The sequence below is a fragment of the Silurus meridionalis genome, chromosome 18, assembly GCF_014805685.1.
Source record: "Silurus meridionalis isolate SWU-2019-XX chromosome 18, ASM1480568v1, whole genome shotgun sequence".
Lineage (NCBI taxonomy): Eukaryota > Metazoa > Chordata > Actinopteri > Siluriformes > Siluridae > Silurus > Silurus meridionalis.
In genome coordinates this window covers 19,488-39,487 of record NC_060901.1, presented here as the reverse complement: position 1 = coordinate 39,487, position 20,000 = coordinate 19,488, and the positions used below count along the sequence as shown (strand labels likewise).

The following is a 20,000-nucleotide window of genomic DNA, read 5'->3' as shown; positions in this document are numbered from 1 at the left end:
ACAGATCCTCATGTTATAAAATACTCGGGTAAAAGTTGAAGTACTGATTATACCTTTTTACTTAAGTGAAAGTAAAAAAGTCTTGGCTCAGACATGTACTTCAGTAAAAAGTACCTGTTTTAGCTGTTAACTGGACCTCACATCATATTAATATTAGATAGATAGATAGATAGATAGATGGATGGATGGATGGATGGATGGATGGATGGATGGATGGATGGATGGATGGATGGATGGATGGATGGATGGATGGATGGATGGATGGATAGAAATTTATTGTCATTGCATAGTACAGGTACAGCAACGAAATGCAGTTTGGCATCTACCAGAAGTGCAAAAAGTAGCAATCGTGCAAAAGTGCAGATAAATATGTATCATATTTACAGCATGTGATATGTATGGAAGCATGTGTACAGTGATTAAATATAAAAGCTATAACAGTGCAGAGACGTGTGGACATCTTTAAGAGCCTTTGCTATGTTTCCACACGGACAGTTAATGAGGTGACACCGGAGAAAGTGCACCTCTTCAAGTCAAGAAGCTTTTATTTATATATAATTATACAGGGAGTGCAGAATTATTAGGCAAGTTGTATTTTTGAGGATTAATTTTATTTGAGGATTTAATTTGAACAACAACCATGTTCTCAATGAACACAAAAAACTCATTAATATCAAAGCTGAATATTTTTGGAAGTAGTTTTTAGTTTTAGCTATTTTAGGGGGATATCTGTGTGTGCAGGTGACTATTACTGTGCATAATTATTAGGCAACTTAACAAAAAACAAATTCATACCCATTTCAATTATTTATTTTTACCAGTGAAACCAATATAACATCTCAACATTCACAAATATACATTTCTGACATTCAAAACCAAACAAAACAAATCAGTGACCAATATAGCCACCTTTCTTTGCAAGGACACTCAAAAGCCTGCCATCCATGGATTCTGTCAGTGTTTTGATCTGTTCACCATCAACATTGCGTGCAGCAGCAACCACAGCCTCCCAGACACTGTTCAGAGAGGTGTACTGTTTTCCTCCTTGTAAATCGCACATTTGATGATGGACCACAGGTTCTCAATGGGGTTCAGATCAGGTGAACAAGGAGGCCATATCATTAGATTTTCTTCTTTTATACCCTTTCTTGCCAGCCACGCTGTGGAGTACTTGGACGTGTGTGATGGAGCATTGTCCTGCATGAAAATCATGTTTTCTTGAAGGATGCAGACTTCTTCCTGTACCACTGCTTGAAGAAGGTGTCTTCCAGAAACTGGCAGTAGGACTGGGAGTTCAGCTTGACTCCATCCTCAACCCGAAAAGGCCCCACAAGCTCATCTTTGATGATACCAGCCCAAACCAGTACTCCACCTCCACCTTGCTGGCGCCTGAGTCGGACTGGAGCTCTCTGCCCTTTACCAATCCAGCCACGGGCCCATCCATCTGGCCCATCAAGACTCACTCTCATTTCATCAGTCCATAAAACCTTAGAAAAATCAGTCTTGAGATATTTCTTGGCCCAGTCTTGACGTTTCAGCTTGTGTGTCTTGTTCAGTGGTGGTCGACTTTCTGCCTTTCTTACCTTGGCCATGTCTCTGAGTATTGCACACCTTGTGCTTTTGGGCACTCCAGTGATGTTGCAGCTCTGAAATATGGCCAAACTGGTGGCAAGTGGCATCTTGGCAGCTGCACGCTTGACTTTTCTCAGTTCACGGGCAGTTATTTTGCGCCTTGGTTTTTCCACACGCTTCTTGCGACCCTGTTGACTATTTTGAATGAAACGCTTGATTGTTCGATGATCACGCTTCAGAAGCTTGGCTATTTTAAGACTGCTGCATCCCTCTGCAATATATCTCACTATTTTTGACTTTTCTGAGCCTGTCAAGTCCTTCTTTTGACCCATTTTGCCAAAGGAAAGGAAGTTGCCTAATAATTATGCACACCTGATATAGGGTGTTGATGTCATTAGACCACACCCCTTCTCATTACAGAGATGCACATCACCTAATATGCTTAATTGGTAGTAGGCTTTCCAGCCTATACAGCTTGGAGTAAGACAACATGCATAACGAGGATGATGTGGTCAAAATACTCATTTGCCTAATAATTCTGCACTCCCTGTAGACATTTTACAGATTTGAATGATGTATTGTTTTTATCTGTACGATCAATAAAGACAGTAATTTAAGTTCGTTTCGCTGTTATGAGGGAAAAACCCACAAAACGCCACCCAGAGGGTAAATTGTGTAAAACATGGTGGATTTGGTGTTTGATTTGAGACTTGGTGCAGAAACAAAACAAAAGTTTACTGATTAAAAATATTTTTATCTGCAGTTTATTTATTTATTGTTTATCTAAGTAAAAAAGGGATGTTGTGAATAAGTGTATGTTTTGCTGGAGGTTTTAATTTCGCCTCTTTTATATTTAGTTATTTATGTATTTACATTTTTTTTTATAAAAATGGTAAAAACAGAAATGAGCACTGAACTGAGCGTGTTAATAACATTTAGTGCCGTTTAAAAGAATTTAAATTTTGACAGCCAAATATATATATTAATACAAAACTAATTAAAAATGTTGTTATCTAATGAATGTATCCAGGCTGAAGATCCACATATAGAACACAAGCAGAGAAAAGATGATGATGATCAGGAATGTGTCTGTTCTCAGTCATGTTCTCATCACTGACTCCCTCTGTCTCATCCACATTAACCCCAAACTTCTTACTGCTTCTGCCTGCTGAATCTTATCTTTGTAAAGAGTGAGAGTCAGGACTTTATACACCAGCGGATTAAAAAAGACGCACAGTAACAGGAAATTGGTTGTTCGGCTGAAATCGGCACGCAGTACATGAGCCAAATCAAATATGCGGATCACAGAGGAGAATTTCATACCGGATCGGTCGAGGCCCGGGTTAACAACGACCGCCACAGGTATCGTTAGCCGACAGGGTACCGGTGGAAATTGGGCTACTGTTGGCCGAAGGAGGAGAAGGAGAGGAGGAAGACGTCTACAGAGACGGCAGGAAAAGGAGCAGTGTAGGAGAGTAGAGGTTCGGGTTGGTACTTTAAATGTTGGTACTATGACGGGTAAAGGGAGAGAGATAGCTGATATGATGGAGAGGAGAAAGGTATATATGTTGTGTGTTCAGGAGACCAAGTGGAAAGGGAGTAAGGCTAGGAACATTGGAGGTGGATTTAAACTGTTTTATCATGGTGTGGATGGGAAGAGAAATGGTGTAGGGGTGATTCTGAAGGAAGAGTACAGTAAGAGTGTAGTGGAGGTGAAGAGAGTTTCTGATAGGGTGATGATCGTGAAGGTGGAAGTTGAAGGATGATGATAAATGTCATCAGTGCCTATGCTCCACAAGTTGGCTGTGAGATGGAGGAAAAGGAAAGATTCTGGAGTGAATTAGATGACGTGGTAGATGGTGTACCTAGGAAAGAACGATTGGTGATTGGGGCAGACTTTAATGGGCATGTAGGTGAAGGAACAGAGGTGATGAGGAGGTGATGGGTAGGTATGGTTTTAAGGAGAGGAATGTGGAAGGGCAGATGGTGGTAGATTTTGCTAAAAGGATGGAAATGGCAGTGGTGAACACGTATTTTAAGAAGAAGGAGGATCATAGGGTGACGATAAGAGTGGAGGAAGGTGCACACAGGTGGACTATGTGCTATGCAGGAGATGCAACCTGAAGGAGATTGGAGACTGTAAGGTGTTGGCGGGGACAGTGTAGCTAGACAGCATCGGATGGTGGTCTGTAGGATGGTTTTGGAGGCGAAGAAGAAGAGGAGGAATGTAAGGATTGAAAGAATAATAAGATGGTGGAAACTGAAGGAGGAAGAGTGTAGTGTGAGGTTCAGGGAAGAGGTCAGACAGGGGCTCGGTGGTGGTGAAGAGGTGCCGGATGATTGGGGAACTACTGCAGGAGTGATGAGGAGGCAGCTAGAAAAGTACTTGGTGTGACATCTGGAAATAGAAAGCAAGACAAGGAGACGTGGTGGTGGAATGAGGAAGTGCAGGAGAGCATTAGGGGAAAGAGATTGGCAAAACAAAAGTGGGATCGACAGAGTGATGAGAAAAGTATGCAGGAGTACAAGGAGATGCGGCAGCAGGTAAAAAGGGATGTGGCGAAAGCCACATTAGAGCCACATTAGAGCAATAAAGGATGGAGAGGAAATGTGTTGACTAGTGAGGAGAGTGTGTTGAGAAGGTGGAGGGAGTATTTTGAGCAGCTGATGAATGAGGAAAATCACAGAGAGAGAAGGTTGGAGGATGTGGAGTTGATGTTTAGGACAGATGGCTGTGGAGTTTTTAACCAGATTGTTTAACAGGATTCTGGAAGGGAGAGGATGCCTGAGGAATGGAGAAGGAGTGTGCTGGTACCGATCTTTAAGCATAAGGGAGATGTGCAGACCTGCAGTAACTACAGGGGAATTCAGTTGATCAGTCACACCATGAAGTTATGGGAAAGAGTAGTGGGAGCCAGGCTGAGAGAAGAGGTGACCATCTGTGAGCAACAGTATGGTTTCATGCCGAGGAAGAGCACCACAGATGCCTTATTTGCTTTGAGGATGTTGATGGAGAAGTATAGAGAAGGACAGAAGGAATTGCATTGTGTATTTGTGGATTTAGAGAAAGCGACGACAGAGTGCCAAGAGAGGAGTTGTGGTATTGTATGAGGAAGTCAGGTGTGTCAGAGAAGTATGTAAGGGTGGTGCAGGACATGTATGAGGACAGTGTGACGGCAGTGAAGTGTGCAGTAGGTACGACAGACTGGTTCAGAGTGAAGGTTGACTGCATCAAGGATCGGCCCTGAGCCCTTTCCTGTTTGCAGTGGTGATGGACAGGTTGACGGACGAGGTCAGACAGGAGTCTCCTGGACTATGATGTTTGCAGATGATATTGTGATTTGTGGTGAGAGTAGAGAGCAGGTTGAGAAGAGCCTGGAGAGGTGGAGATATGCGCTGGAGAGAAGGGGAATGAAAGTCAGTAGGAGTAAGACAGAGTACATGTGTGTGAATGAGAGGGAGGGCAGTGGAGGGTGCAGTTGCAGGGAGAAGAGGTGGAGAAGGTGGAGGAGTTCAGGTACCTGGGGTCAACAGTGCAAAGTAATGGAGAGTGTGTTAGAGAAGTAAAGAAAAGAGTGCAGGCAGGGTGGAGTGGTGGAGAAGAGTGACAGGAGTGATTTGTGATAGTAGGGTATCTGCAAGAATGAAAGGGAAAGTTTATAGGACTGTGGTGAGACCTGCGATGTTGTATGGATTAGAGACAGTGGCATTGAGTAAAAGGCAGGAGGCAGAGCTGGAGGTAGCAGAGCTGAGGATGTTAAGGTTTTCGTTGGGAGTGACGAGGATGGATAAGATAAGAAATTAGTTTATTAGAGCAACAGCACATGTAGGATGTTTTGGTGACAAGGTGAGGGAGGCGAGATTGAGATGGTTTGGACATGTGCAGAGAAGGGACATGAATTATATTGGTAGAAGAATGCTGAAGATGGAGCCACCAGGTAGGAGGAAAGAGGAAGGCCAAGGAGGAGGTTCATGGATGTGGTGAGGGAAGACATGCAGGTAGTTGGTGTGAAAGAGGCAGATGTAGAGGACAGGGTGGTATGGAGACGGATGATCCGCTGTGGCGACCCCTAATGGGAGCAGCCGAAAGAAGAAGAAGAAGATGAGGACCAATAAGTCGCTTCAGAAAACAGATATGAGCGATGCCAGTAGAAAGTGGGGACCACACACCAGGCAAAGGACATCAGACATGCCGAGGAGACAGAGATAAAACATGATGTGAAATAAAAAATTAAATAAAAAAGCAGCACGCAGTCAAGATGCATTAAACTACTCAAACAGCATGTATGCACATATATTCAAAGCACAAGCAGAAACTTATGTGAAAAAATCATATAAAAATATAAAAATGAGAAGAGTAATATGCTCAACACATCGTCAGATAAAAAAAGAACGTAGGAGAATAGTTGCATGAAATTGTATGAGAGATCCAACGCCCAAAACAGACAGGAAGTAAGATGTTCTATATGATTACATGTTGTTGCTGTGTACCTGCACTTTGTAGAGACTGTAAAGTTGTATGTGTATTGAAATGATTTATTGTAGCATGACTGTACATGACTGTAGCATGTTCATGTTGTAAATTCTGGACTGAGATGAATCCTGACCCTCTGCACCTCAGCAGGTCAGTGATGGTGTGTTTAGAAGCACTTTGCTGCCACCTTCTGGATTGTAGAAGATTTTATGATAAATGAATATAAATGAAAAATAAATATATATATATATATATATATATATATATATATATATATATATATATATATATATATGTATGTATGTATATATATATATATATATATATATATATATATATATATATATATATATATATACATACATACATATATATATATATATATATATATATATATATATATATATATATATATATATATATATATAGTCCCAATAAACTTTTACTTTTACTTTAACTGTACCTTAAAATGTACTTAAGCATCCAAAAAATATGATTTATTAAAAATAAAATAAAAAATTACAAAAACAAATTACATTTCCTTTATTACTGCACACCACTGATAAAAACACATCAGCGACATAACAGGTAACCTGAAGCATAACAGATTCCTTAATGTCAAGACTAATGGATTAAATAACTGTAGGTGTGAGTTTTAAAAAAAGGTCTGAACAGAAAAAAGGCATTTGCAAGAAACAACTCAATAATCAGAGAACAGACACAAAAGGGGAAATTTAGTTACACACAGTAACGAGACACTGGTGGAAACACTAAACACAGGAACGCAGATTAGCTATTAGGGATTAGGGATTAGGGATTAAGGGCCCACTTGCGACATCTGGTGGCTAAAAACAGAAGCACTGAAATAATAAAACGCTGAATAAGAGATTACAGATTCAGGTTGGATTTTGTCACATATAAAAGACATGAACAGGAAAATATAGTAATTTTGTTTGTATGGAAAGTACAATAGAATGTACAGTGAGGGAGTTGAGGAACTGATCACTTACAGCATTTATGCATTAAAAGTGTGAAAAGGAGATAAATTTGGTTTATTTGGTTGATTTCTTGTGAAAAGGTGTTTGATGGTGTCTCAGTCACATTTCTGCTTCACCTTTTGGTCCTGAATAAATGGTTTGTACAGTATTAATAGTAATGGTGTTCCAACAACCTCAGGGTCATCACTGATATTCCACCAGTAAATTAAAGAAGAGGAAATGATCATATCTTTATTATTTACACACTGTTTCTGAAGCACCAGAGAGATTTTACACGTCGATGTACATCTTGTATAAAGGGAACAGAAAGGCCTGATATGACTAGAATGACACACAAAACATATCCAGTATGGAACTGGTGTTGGGAGAAGCTTTATATTCTATGTGTGATGAGTGGGAGATGGAGTTCAGGTGTTTATGATTAGCTGGTGAACAGAATGACAGTCCCTGTGTTTGTGTGTATTGCAGTCTGTGGTGGTCATGTGTGTAGATCACGCTGTGTTTTGGTTATTGTAGTTGGATGCTGTTCCAGCGTCGATATAACACACTTGTTCACTGTAAAAAATCCAACTTTCGAAAAGTTTGAATTACATATCTATTAGTTAACTGGACAATAAAACTCAAAAAAGTTGACTTAATAAGTGGAAATAAGTTGGTTCAAAAATTGTCTGGCCAACTTAATTTGAAAAAAACGTTGACTGGATATGCACATATAAGTTTACAAGCACACAAGTTGGCTTGGTGGTTGGCGCGCTATAACATGCAGATGTTGGAGTGAACATGAAATGATAGCGCCATTTTGATCATCAGTCAAGCTTCAGGACAGCTTCATCCACTCTTCAAACGTCAGCGTTTAAAGTAAGCATCTTTATTTATTTTATTATATTTTTTATAATGTTGAACTGTTTGTAATGTTTGTGAAACATCAGTGTGAGCATTAAACATTGTTTGCAACATGCAAATGTATCTAATGTTGGAGTTTTTAATGCCAATAAAATGTACAATTGTTTTTGACCTGGTTTTGAAAGTCATAACTAAGAAATGTAGTGTCATTGGTCAAGCTTATTATTTTAAAGCAAGTTTGCATGAACGCAGTGCCGGTTAAGGAGGGCAAACCCAAAGAGGTTGTTGTGCTGCGTTACAGTTTTTAATTTATTTAACCCTCTGGAGTCTGAATTGCCGCCGGTGCCCAAACGTGCTTTTTTTTCAGATGCCAGCAAAAAGAGCTTAAACTGCTCGGTCATATTTTATCAAAAATGTCAAAGTAATACATCATTTAAATCTGTAAAGGGTCTACTTTCATTTGTGTATGCTCACTATATAAACAAAACGTTGGTTTCAGAGCTCAGCATGCAATGTAAAATTTGCAAATTTGCCCACTTTTCTCAAGATGTTCTTCTAAAACACACAAGAGTGCGACATGGAGGACGAGTAAATTGGAATTGTTTTTTATGACAACTGTATTTGCACCTTTAAAACCCGTTCTTTCATATAATTAGTTGTGTTTTTTCAGGGAAAAAAGATAGAAAACTGAGATCAGCTGATAATGATGTATTTGTTGTTTTATTAGGACACATCTCCAGCAGACCAGAGGGATGAAAATGGGAATTCGTCTCAAGGTTACGAACGTAACCCTAGTTCCCCGAGGAACGAGACGCCGCGCCGAAACGCTATGGGAACGCCCCGCGTGACCACGCCTGAACCACGGTGAAATCTAGCCAATAGGCAAGCCGTGACGTCATAGACAGGCGACGTCGCGTAAACCAGGAAGCTACAAGATGGCTGTGCGGTGGTAGCGACATTAGCTTCTGCAAAGAGAGAAGGTAAGCGCCGCGGATGCAGGGAGTGTGGCACGGAGACGCAGCGCCTGCCCTCGGGAACTAGGGTTACGTCAGAACCTTGAGACGCCCCTTCAGGAACTCGAGCTGCGCCGAAACGCTATGGGAACGAGTGTCCAATCACGCCACACTGACCAGACCCTGCCAAAGAGTGAGGGCCTCGGCACCAGCACGTAGGACAGAGGAGCCCGGGGTGGCTCTGAGGTCGAGGCCATAGAACCTGACAAAGGCCAGCGGGGTGGACCAACCCGCAGCGTCACAGGCGTCCCGGGTGACACTCATGTGCACCCGGCCGCAGAGGCCGCCACACTCCGGTGGGCGAGCCCTGACCGCGATCGGGCGGGGACCAGGACTCGCAGCCGAACAACTGCACCAACCACCTCAAGGACTCGTCCTGTGGAGATAAGCACCCAGTGCTCGCACTGGACACAGCCGGTCTCGTAACCCCTGGTCGGGGCTATAATAGAGGAGGGCAGAATGCCTGTAACACGACACATCGTGTGGGAGCACCTGGCCCGTGTAAGAACACTCTGGGCATGCCAGGGGCAACTCCAGGTGGGGCGAGGCAACTGCCAAGTCCCAGACAGGCACTCCAGTCGTGTCCCGGGCCACAGCCTCCGGCGCCGCGGAGGAAACGTGTCACCAATGGGACCTACCCAGCGAACACGGAAACCCTCAGGGTCGAAGGGTTAACCCTGCGGCAAACTGTACCTGCAAAAACACCAGAACTGAACCGACCGGCAGTCATCTGGGTCCAAGTCATGGTGCCCACACCGTGACGCCGAACAGTCGCCATCGTGCGGCATACGACCTCCTCATGGAGGGAGCTCTGGAGTGAGAGGGGCCTCTACTACCTCGGTAGAGAGAACAGCCGCTACAAACTGTGTCCCCTCAGGGGCCACAGGCTCCACAACACCGGGCGGGGGTGAACCAGGGTTCCGCCCGCCAACCAGGTGCTACCGGAGGAGACAGACTCTACCGCAAAACTTTCCCAGAACTCCCGAGAGCAGCGCAATCGGGAAAGGCGACAGGCGTAGCCTCGCCAAGACCGCCCCACGGCAGCCACTGTCTCGACAGGGCGCCTGCTCAGGCATCCAACCGCCCGGGATGTAACCGGCTCTAAATGAGAGGAGTTCGTCCCGGGACCACAAGAGGACCCCCTGCGCCCGTTGCTCGCAAGGGCGAGACCGGAGGTCCCCGGTGGGCGATGTGCGAGACCACCGCAGCATTGTCCGAGCGGACCAACACATAGCGATCTCTAAGGACTGGGAGAAAGAGTTGTAACCCAACAACACTGCCAGCACCTCCCGCAACCTATGTGCCACAAGAGACGCGGGCCGCCCACAGACCCTGAGAGGAGTGGCCACTCATGACCGCTCCCCACCCCGTGATGGAAGCGCCCGTCGTTAGCGTTACGCGACGACAAGGAGTCCCTAAAACGGGGCCTCGGGACAGAACGTAAGGTTCTACCATGCAACCAAGGCTCGTGGGCACACCGTAAGACCTTGATGTGATGACACAGACTCTCAGGGGAGAACCTACTGCCCCGGAGCCACCACTGGAGGGGCCACATGCGGACACTGCCGACATGAGACCCAGCAGCCTCTGGAACTGCCTCACAGTGACCAGGCGGCCTGCCCCTACCCTCCTGACTGCAGTGAGGATGACTACAAACCGGGCGGGAGACAACCGTGCCCGCAACTCGGCCGAGTCCCACACCACGCCGAGAAAGTGGCCCTCCGCGCTGGGAAAGTACACACAACCCGGCGTCCCAGTCCGAACCCCAGTACCTTCATGCAGGCGGGAACAGCACCTCAATGCCAAACCGCCAGGTGGTCTAACGAGCCACCATCAACCAATCGCTGATATAATACAGAACGCGGATGCCCTGAAGCCGCAGCGGGGTCAGTGCTGCGTTCACGCACTCTGTGAAGGCACGGGGTGAGGGCGCTAGGCCGCACGGAAGGACCGATATTGGTAAGCTCACCAAAGCAACCTCAGGAACCTCCGTGCGCGGTGAAGGACGGCTGCATGGGAGCATGCAACCTCCAGATCTAGCGATGACAAATCAGTCCTTGGACATGACCTGAGACACGACCTCTCTAAACGAGAAACCTGAACCCGAGCCCCAAAAGTGAGTGGTTCAAGTAGCAGAGATCCAGAATGGGACGCAACCCACCGTCCTTCTTGAACAACGAAGCACGGGCGTAGCAGCCTGACTCGCAAACTGAGAGGGAACCACCTCGATGGCCCCTTTCCCCAGGAGTGTGCGCACTCCTGTTCCAGGACCAGGGTTTGCACGGGTCCCGCCAGGGCGGGACACACCCCGTCGAGCCGGGGAGGAGAAGATGCGAACCGAATCGCGCAACCCTTCTTCACAGTACGCAGGACCCCGAGAGACTCAGGCAGCCCTAAGACTGACAGAAAGTCTCCACAGGGAGAACCAACCCCTCGGGGCTGGCCCCCGACCCACTCAGAGCGGCTGGAGCGGTGCTCTGCAGCCGACCACACCTCCTGAGAGGTGGCGGAACCCCCGTCCGCAGCGATCACGCGGGCGGAATACGGGGAGCAAACCGCTGGAGAAGCTGCGCCCTGAACACGACCCGTGGCAGGGCTAACAGACAGTCCTCCTGAACCCAAACGGCAGGAGCAGCGTACTGCGGCCGTTGAAGCCTCCTGAGAGGCGGCGGAACCCCCCGTCCGCAGCGATCATACGGGCGGAATACTGGGAGCAAACCGCTGGAGAAGCTGCGCCCTGAACACGACCCGTGGCAGGGCTAACAGACAGACCTCCTGAACCCGAACGGCAGGAGCAGCGTGCTGCGGCCGTGAAGCCCCTGAGAGGCGGCGGATGACACCCATCCGCAACGAACTGTCGGCGGAAATAAGGAGTTAACCGCTAGAGGGAGGCAGCGCCCGAACACCCTGTGGCAGGGCCGACAGACCGGCCTCCCGGCGGTGCCAGGGAGGGACGAGCACCGTAGCATGAGGTGCGCACCGCCCTCCAAAATGCAAGCCATCAGGCCTCGCACCATAGCCCGTTCACCAGGCGGGGCGACCCTCAGGCCGTCCAGCCTCCTCGGCCTAGAGAGTCGCCAGGGCCCCTAGGACCGCCCAGCGAGTCGGGTGGCAACACTCTCTCACCGGGCCATCTCGCTGTGCCTGGACGTACCAGGGCGCGGCTGCCGCTGAGCAGCTCCATCGGAGCAGCGAGGAACTACCACTGAAACGCCACCGCGGCAGAAGCTAATGTCGCTACCACCGCACAGCCATCTTGTAGCTTCCTGGTTTACGCGACGTCGCCTGTCTATGACGTCACGGCTTGCCTATTGGCTAGATTTCACACGTGGTTCAGAGCGTGGTCACGCAGGGGCGTTCCCATAGCGTTTCGACGCAGCTCGAGTTCCTGAAGGGGAACTTGTTCTAACCGAGGATGATGTCGCCCCTAGCACACCGCCTACCATTACAAACTTTGCTGTTGTTTTGGAGGAGGAAGTTGTTCTGAAAAACATTTCAGACCTGCAATCTGCTGTTTCTTACCTGTTTGGCCTTATCTTCGCCTTGGATTTTCACTACCCAAAAGAACTCAAATATACTTTTGAGGTAATTGAGAAGGTGTTTATGGAAATGGGCACTCGATGCTCTGCAAGGGTACAGTCTTTGAAAACTAAGCTCTTCCTGTGAACGTTGTTGAACTGTGAATTGTTGAACTGTTTGAAAATGTTTTAAGGCTGTTTTAAAAATGTTAGTTTTTTGGTGTTATGAAAATGAGGCTTACTGCTCTGCAAAGGTACAGTCCGTGAAAAGTAAACTCTTACTGGGAATGTTGACATTTTGGTGTGAGCATCTTTTGAATTAAACAAATATTAGCGTTAAAATGTTAATTAATAAAATAAATTGTTAAACTGAGTTGTTGAAATGTGAATATTATGTCTTACAATGTCATTTTTATTGAATTTGTTTTGTTGATTGTGCGTTTATTTTTCATCTTTTCAGATTCTTTATTGTGCCATTTTATTTGTTATTTTATTTAAATTTCATTTATATTTGTACTAATTTATTTTATTGTTTGTTTGAAAATGTTTATTGATTGCAGTGTATTTTGTAAGGTACGTGTTGACATTGTTGACAGTGTTACATTGTTGAAAGGTAGGCAGACCATCCAGTGTTGAACTTCTATGTTTTAATGTTTTATTTTACATGTTTATTAGTGTTTTAATGTTTTAAGCATCTAAGGAATAGAGTCAAAGCCTTTACACGTTAAAAGGTTAAAAGTGAATTTTCAATTATCTTCAGTTTGTGTTTTCATTGATTGACATTTTTATTTTGACTTTCTTTTTTTTCTGTTAGGAGGTATGGCTATTGTTTGACCTTGTTTGTATTCAAGACATTCAAGATTATAAACAAACAAAACTTAAAGTCTGCAGTTATAGTTTTATTTTATAACATTGTGTAAATGCTAACAAAACAATTTTGTCCATAAAACTCAAATGTTTCCAAAAAATGTTCACATAACATAATTTATTGGGACACATTGGAAAATAATTACAAGTAATTTTAACTAGAAAAACTGTGTTAGTTGAACAAAAAAGAGATGTGACTTTACTCAGTGATTTGAGTTGAATGAACAACTTGGTCCAGAGTTGAGTAAACTCAAAAAAGCTGTGCAGCAAGTTGCCTTGAAATTTTAAGTTAAGTCAACTTTTCATTTTTACAGTGTAGATGACAAAATGGAGATTATAGTTCTTATAGAAAAAGAACGTTGATATACTATCAGAATAATTTTTCATTATACTGCCTGTGCATTTTCATATAATCACCACACAGAAACCAAACAGAAATAAAATGAAGATTTTTTTTTACAGAAAAAAAAAAGATACAGATAATTGGACGAGACACCTGTCACTCACCTGTATATCTTGACTGACAGGTGTCTTGTCCAATGATATGTAAGTTTCCATTTCGCAAACTATACCTACCTTTTCCGGTTTGTCTGGTTTGTCGTTGTGTTTTTTGGATTTGTTGATTTGTTGTTGGATTTGTTAATGTGTTTTGCACTTCTCGGCCACCGTAGGATCTTGCCATTTATTTATGTTTTTATTTCCAAATTCTCGTCTCAGTTTTATTTATATTGAAATTCTGGTTAATTAAAATTTCTCACAGGTTTTATATCATTGCTATAAAGATGACACTCATTCTTTAACTTCCCCCTACAGATTTTCTTGTTTCCAGCCAGATCTCAGATCAGGTATCTCATAATTTCAAAAATGATTTATCTGCATGTACTTGTTTTTGTGATCTCAATAAATGACTCTCTGATTTGGAGACTGAACACAACTTTGCACTTTATCTTCCTCTGAGGGACATTTGACCTCTACAACTCACCAAGAATGCAGCTGCATGATTTGATTTTAACCTCCTGAGGTTCTCCCACCCCATTGCTATGTTCCTTTACTGGTATCCTGCAGCTCCTGCATTACACTGATGATTGCCTACAAAGAGAAAACCAGAGCAGCACTGCTCTACCTCACAGCTCTTATCTCAACCTGCACTGCACCATGATCATGCAATCAGTTGGGAAGTGGGAGATCAGTCGATAAGATGTTGGTCTTCTGATCAGAAGGTTGTGGGTTTAAATCCCAGCACCACCAAACTGCCACTGCTGGGCCCTTTAGCAAGGCCCTTAACCCTCAAGTGCTCAGCTGTATAAGTGAGATGACTGTAAGTCACTCTGGATGAGGGCAGTAATGTAAATGCAGTAAATGTAAATCCCTCTGATCCTGAAAGTCAGATAAATGATGGTGGAATATGGAGGTCTGTGCTTGAACAAGGCTGTTTAACTACTACAGATTCACATGTCTGCAGGAACAGACTCAGGAACATAGAGGTCCATTCTGTCAAACCTCCACCTTCCACAACACCCAGAATAGAAAAACACCAACCATGGCTGCTATGAACTTCTCCTCCACAGACACTGGAGCCAGAAACAGATACTACGAGCAGAAGCACTGCATCTCCTCACCCAATCAACTTCTCTAATCATCTGTCAGGGATTCCCTGCCACGCCCCCCTCAGTAGCTGTCAGAGATGCACCCTGCCACGCCCCCCTCAGTAGCTGTCATGGTTCCTCGTTATCCCTCAGCTGCCTGAACGACCGACAGCTGTGGCTCGTTACGGATCAGACTATATAGACTCACATTCTCGAGTCACAGGCTGTCGGTTCTTAAATTGTCATGCTGGTCATTCCGCGACCGCCTGCCTTCCCGCTGGTTCTTTCTCCAAGACTCTGTTTCTGCGTCAGATTGCTCTTTGCCGTGGAGTGCTTTTATTTCAGGTTTTGTTTTCCGTTGGACATTTACTTTCGTGTTGGATTACTCGCCCCGAGCAGATATTCGTTGTTTGCTTTTCTCCGCGGCTTGTGAGTGTTTCTTTGTGTTTGAACCGAGTTTGAATAAAGACAATGATCGAGTTATTTCCGCTTCCGCGTCATCAGCCTGACATCATCTAACTTTATTTCTGCTTTTTCTTTTTTCTACACAGGGGTCACTGAAGGGGAAAAGGTGTGGAATATACAGTTTGTATCATAGACGAGTGTAAAAACACACACTTTCAGGATGGAATGACTGTATTTTACACAGTAATTACAGACAATCTGTTCTAAGGTCATGTATAGAACTTCATCATGTAGAAGAACACCACAGATCATGTGTTTCTACTCAGTGTTACATCATGCCATCAGTTCACCACAAAGTTCATTCTTTTTTAAAAGAAGGGTCTTGAAGGGTCTTGTTTTTACATTTACACCACATCAGTTAACATGCTAATGTTGAAACACTGAATGCTAATGCTGCTGCTAATGAAATGGAGCAGCACATTTTATTTCCTGATGTTCTACAATTCTGTTCATTTGTAGCTGTTGTGTTTGTAGGTGGTGTTTACCTGAGCAGGTGATGTACAGATGTTCTCCAGAGGTGCAGTTGACAGCTTGTGCACTGCTGCAGTTCCCCAGATGAGCTTCACTCCCAGAGCAGCTGAAAGCCGTTACACACATGTGTTTGTGTTCAGTGGTGGATGGAGATGAACGGTAGTTCAGCACAGAGCCACAGCCCAGCTGTCTGCAGAGCACAGACGCCTCAGACAGACTCCACGAGTCCAGGAGAACTTTCCTCCAGTCCTGCCTGAAATAAATCTCCACCTCCCCCTGACACTCGCTCCCTCCAGACAACCGCACTCGCCCCTCATGAAACGCCATGGATGATCCTGAAGCAGAAGAACATCACTGAAATATTCTAATGAACACTGACTTTATTCACTAACGTGGTGTACGTGATGTTAATATCTCACCGTTACAGATCACTCCAGCATCGTGTTTATGAGAACATGCAGCTCGACTCCATGATGAGATGCCACATTGTGATAGGTGTGTCTCATTCCCTGACAATCAAACACATCAGCCCAGATGTGGCCACTCCCTCCACAAACCAGTCCACCTCCACCACAGCCACAGCACTCCCACAATCCAGCTGTGCACAGAGAACATCTGCAGCTCTCATATCCCAGCCTACAGCACAAACTGTGCCCCACTCACTGAGGTACTGGAGCTCCACTCGACCAGAACAGGAGTCTGATCCGTTCACCAGCCGAGCCTCTGTGTGACCTGAACAAACAGCCGAGAGCTCAGTGAAAGAGGAACATCAACAAAGACACCTTAAAGTTTGATTGACAGGAACGTGGTCTCTATTTAAACAGAAGTTCAATCATGATACTTTACCAGAACATATTAATCCCACATCATTGTGATGGGAGCAGTTTGAGTGTTTGAGTGAAGATGATGATGGGCAGAGGGTAATATCAGATTCGGTTCCTCTACACTGAAGCTCCTCTGTCCACACCTGACCCTCCCCTCGACCAAAAGCAGATGATCTCAGAACCTTCACAGGAATCCCACACTCCAGCTCTCGACACACAACCTCTTCATCCTGCTGGTCAAAGTCAGCATCACACACTGTGGACCAGGAAACTCCATGAAGCACCTCCACTCTTCTAGAACATCGGTGAGAAACAGCAGTGAGTCTCAAATTTTCACCTGTATTGTAATTTGTTATTTGTGCCATTTAAAAAAAATTACAATCAGAAATACATTTGCAGATAATTTATACTTTCAATTTAAATACATTTCAAATGCACTTATTCAATGCATTGGTTTAATTTAAATATAATTAAAATCAATCATTATAATATTTTAACTTATTATTTGTTTATATTTTTGTTGTTTACCTGAGCAGGTGACTCCAGCATCAAAAGCATGAATACAGACGTGTCCCCCCTTTGAGCTACAGTTATTCAGTGTCAGCTCGGATCCTCTGCAGTACAAATCATAAATCCAGATTTCTCCTGATCCTTCTCCAAATTCAGACCAATAATGCACATCTACAGCTTCTCCACAGTGCAGTTCTCCACACACCACTGCAGCATCTTTCATATCCCAGGCAGAATCACACACTGTTCCCCACTGTCCTTCATGAAGAACCTCCACTCTCCCAGCACAGCGACTTCCACCATTCACCAACCTCACACTGTCTGAGAGAGAGAGAGAGAGAGAGAGAGAGAGAGAGAGAGAGAGAGAGAGAATGAAATGAGGATTCTAGAAAGTATGATGATCAGTGGGATATTGATTAAAATAATTTATCTTTTACCCAAAATGTTCGTTTCTGACTGTGCACTGCAAATAAATGCATGATTTAATAAAATACAGACTAAACACAAGAGATCAAATGATCCAAGCAGGTGATTTAGTCGAATTAAATTAAAACTTGCTTGATAACTATTTTTTAAACAGTCTTTTCTTCATCTGTATGAAAAGATCTTAAAACCAGAAGATCTAAAAACTAAACAAACTCTTGATTTAAGAATCTTTAATTTATTTAAATGAGGACTGTCCTGTAATAAACAGAAGTTATGATGCAAAAACAGAGCAAAATCATTACTTACTGCTTCTCAAAATGCTTAAACTTCTTGCAACATCAAACACTATTGAATGTATTTTGTCACTACTGAAGACTGGAAGATCTTTAAAATGAAGTGAAATCAAACTAGAGAACAACTTAGTAAAATTCATAAGTTGTAGAATTGGAAATCTGAAGTCGTATCTCTTTAAAAACTGAAGAATGAGGAAAAATCGACCTCGTATGCTGGTCAGAGCCACAGAACTCAAACACAGTTTCTTCCTTTTGTGACTTTACTGGAGAAGAATAAAGTATTTGTGTGTGTGTGTGTGTGTGTGTGTGTGTGTGTGTGTGTGTGTGTGTGTGTGTCTGGTCTGAAAAAAGGCTTTGAGAACATTTGAATGTTTGACTACATTGCTGCATTCAGATAGACTCTAGATCTCTGAATTAGAAGCTCTGGCCACTGCTAACTGCACCCCTCCTGCACCACTGGAACTATATGTCTAAAGAGATGACTGAGACTGATAGAGATCTTCAGCAACACCCAGGGTGGGCTCACCTAGCTTGTTCAGTGAGGAAAACTTTTTCACTGCCTTCTTTGTCCACATCAACTCATGGTCTCAACAGAGCTGAGCACCAGGCAAACCCAAACCTCCAAGGAAGAGGAACAATCCATGCGTTCATAATCTGATACCTTCCAAACAGTCATATTCTGTCTGGTCATCACCTGGACTAATCAACAAGGTAGTAACAACTTTTAGCAGGAACTTCACTCATGTCTTAAAAGCCTCACAACACTGAATGGCAAAAGCTGAGAACTTCTCATTCCAGGTCAAGCACTAAATAGATGCCCCACAACAACACGACTGATAGACTCTCAATCAGTAGCCTCAGATCTGAGGAGGTGCTGTACCTGTGAGCCTCCAGAAATAACTCACAAAACTGCACCAAAACCCTTCCAGCTCCTGCTTCCACCAAACACAATAAACATCTCCGTGTTTTCACCTATTCTACATCTGCTGTGTCAGGGTTCTGCCAGAGATTGTAGCAAGTTGCTAAAACTGCTATAATATTAGCATGTTAGCGATAAGAACACATCCTAGTATTTTCTGTGTGGAAACAATAAATGTGAGACTAAATGTGTTAATTTGACTGTGATAATGCTAGAAATGATTGTCTATTATTATCATACCTGTTCTTATAACTGTCTTCTGATCAGCTGGAATAGAGCCTTCATTATTCTCAGTTTCATTCCCTACAAAAAAAACAGATTTAAAGTCATAAATAAACATTCAAACTGCAGGAATAAGAGTCACAGTGATATACAGAGTCAGTGATGTAAAACACAAGACTAACAAACACTAAGTCGGTGTTGTGTAATTGGATTTTAGGTTCTGTAGCAGTGATTAAATGGATTATTTTGATTTATTGCATAAAGTTGGTAATTAGGGGTTAAAATCCCACATGTGATTCCCTGAGATTAGGATGCAATTACAGGAGATGTGTAACAACCTTTATTTATAATAAACATCTATGCACATAAAAACCTAATAATTTAATGGAATAGTTTAAATAAAAAAATATTTAACAATGATACTAAAAAAACTTTCTTTCGGCTTCTCCCATCATGGGTCACTTGATTTGGCACGTTTTACACTGGATGCCCTTCCTAACGCAACCCTCCCCATTTTTACGGCTTGGGTCCGGCACTAAGAGCGGCTGGGGTTGGTTCCCTGAGAGCGCCGCATCCTAACCACTAGACCACCAGGGGGCCTATTTAACAATGATAATGTTAATAGTCAAATTATTAATATTATTATTATTATTATTATTATTATTATTATTATTATTATTAATTTATTATTTTATTATTATTATTATTTATATTATTATTATTATTATTATGAATTTATTATTTTATTATTATTATTATTTTATTATTATTATTATTATTATTATTATTATTATTATTATTAATTAATTATTTTATTATTATTATTATTTATATTATTATTATTATTTTATTATTATTATTATTATTAGTCTTTTGGGAGGCACAAGCCAGGTCACTCTCAGTGCTGGTCTCAAGCCCGGATAAACAGGGAGGGTTGCGTTAGGAAGGGCATCCAGCATAAAACATGTGCCAAATCAAATATGTGGATCACGAAAGAGA

General features: G+C 43.3%; 1 protein-coding gene and 1 long non-coding RNA gene across 2 annotated transcripts in view; one reads left to right on the top strand and one right to left on the bottom strand.

Moving 5' to 3' along the window:
• The window catches only part of LOC124401076 (antigen WC1.1-like), an 88,377-nt gene that overhangs the window by 63,086 nt on the left and 5,291 nt on the right, over positions 1-20,000 (top strand). The gene's annotated exons all lie outside the window — the stretch shown is intronic.
• Positions 18,994-20,000, bottom strand: part of LOC124400896 — a 4,743-nt gene continuing 3,736 nt past the window's right edge. Inside the window, exon 3 of the long non-coding RNA XR_006928484.1 lies at positions 18,994-19,082. This is a non-coding gene — a long non-coding RNA (uncharacterized LOC124400896). The remainder of the gene's footprint in view (positions 19,083-20,000) is intronic.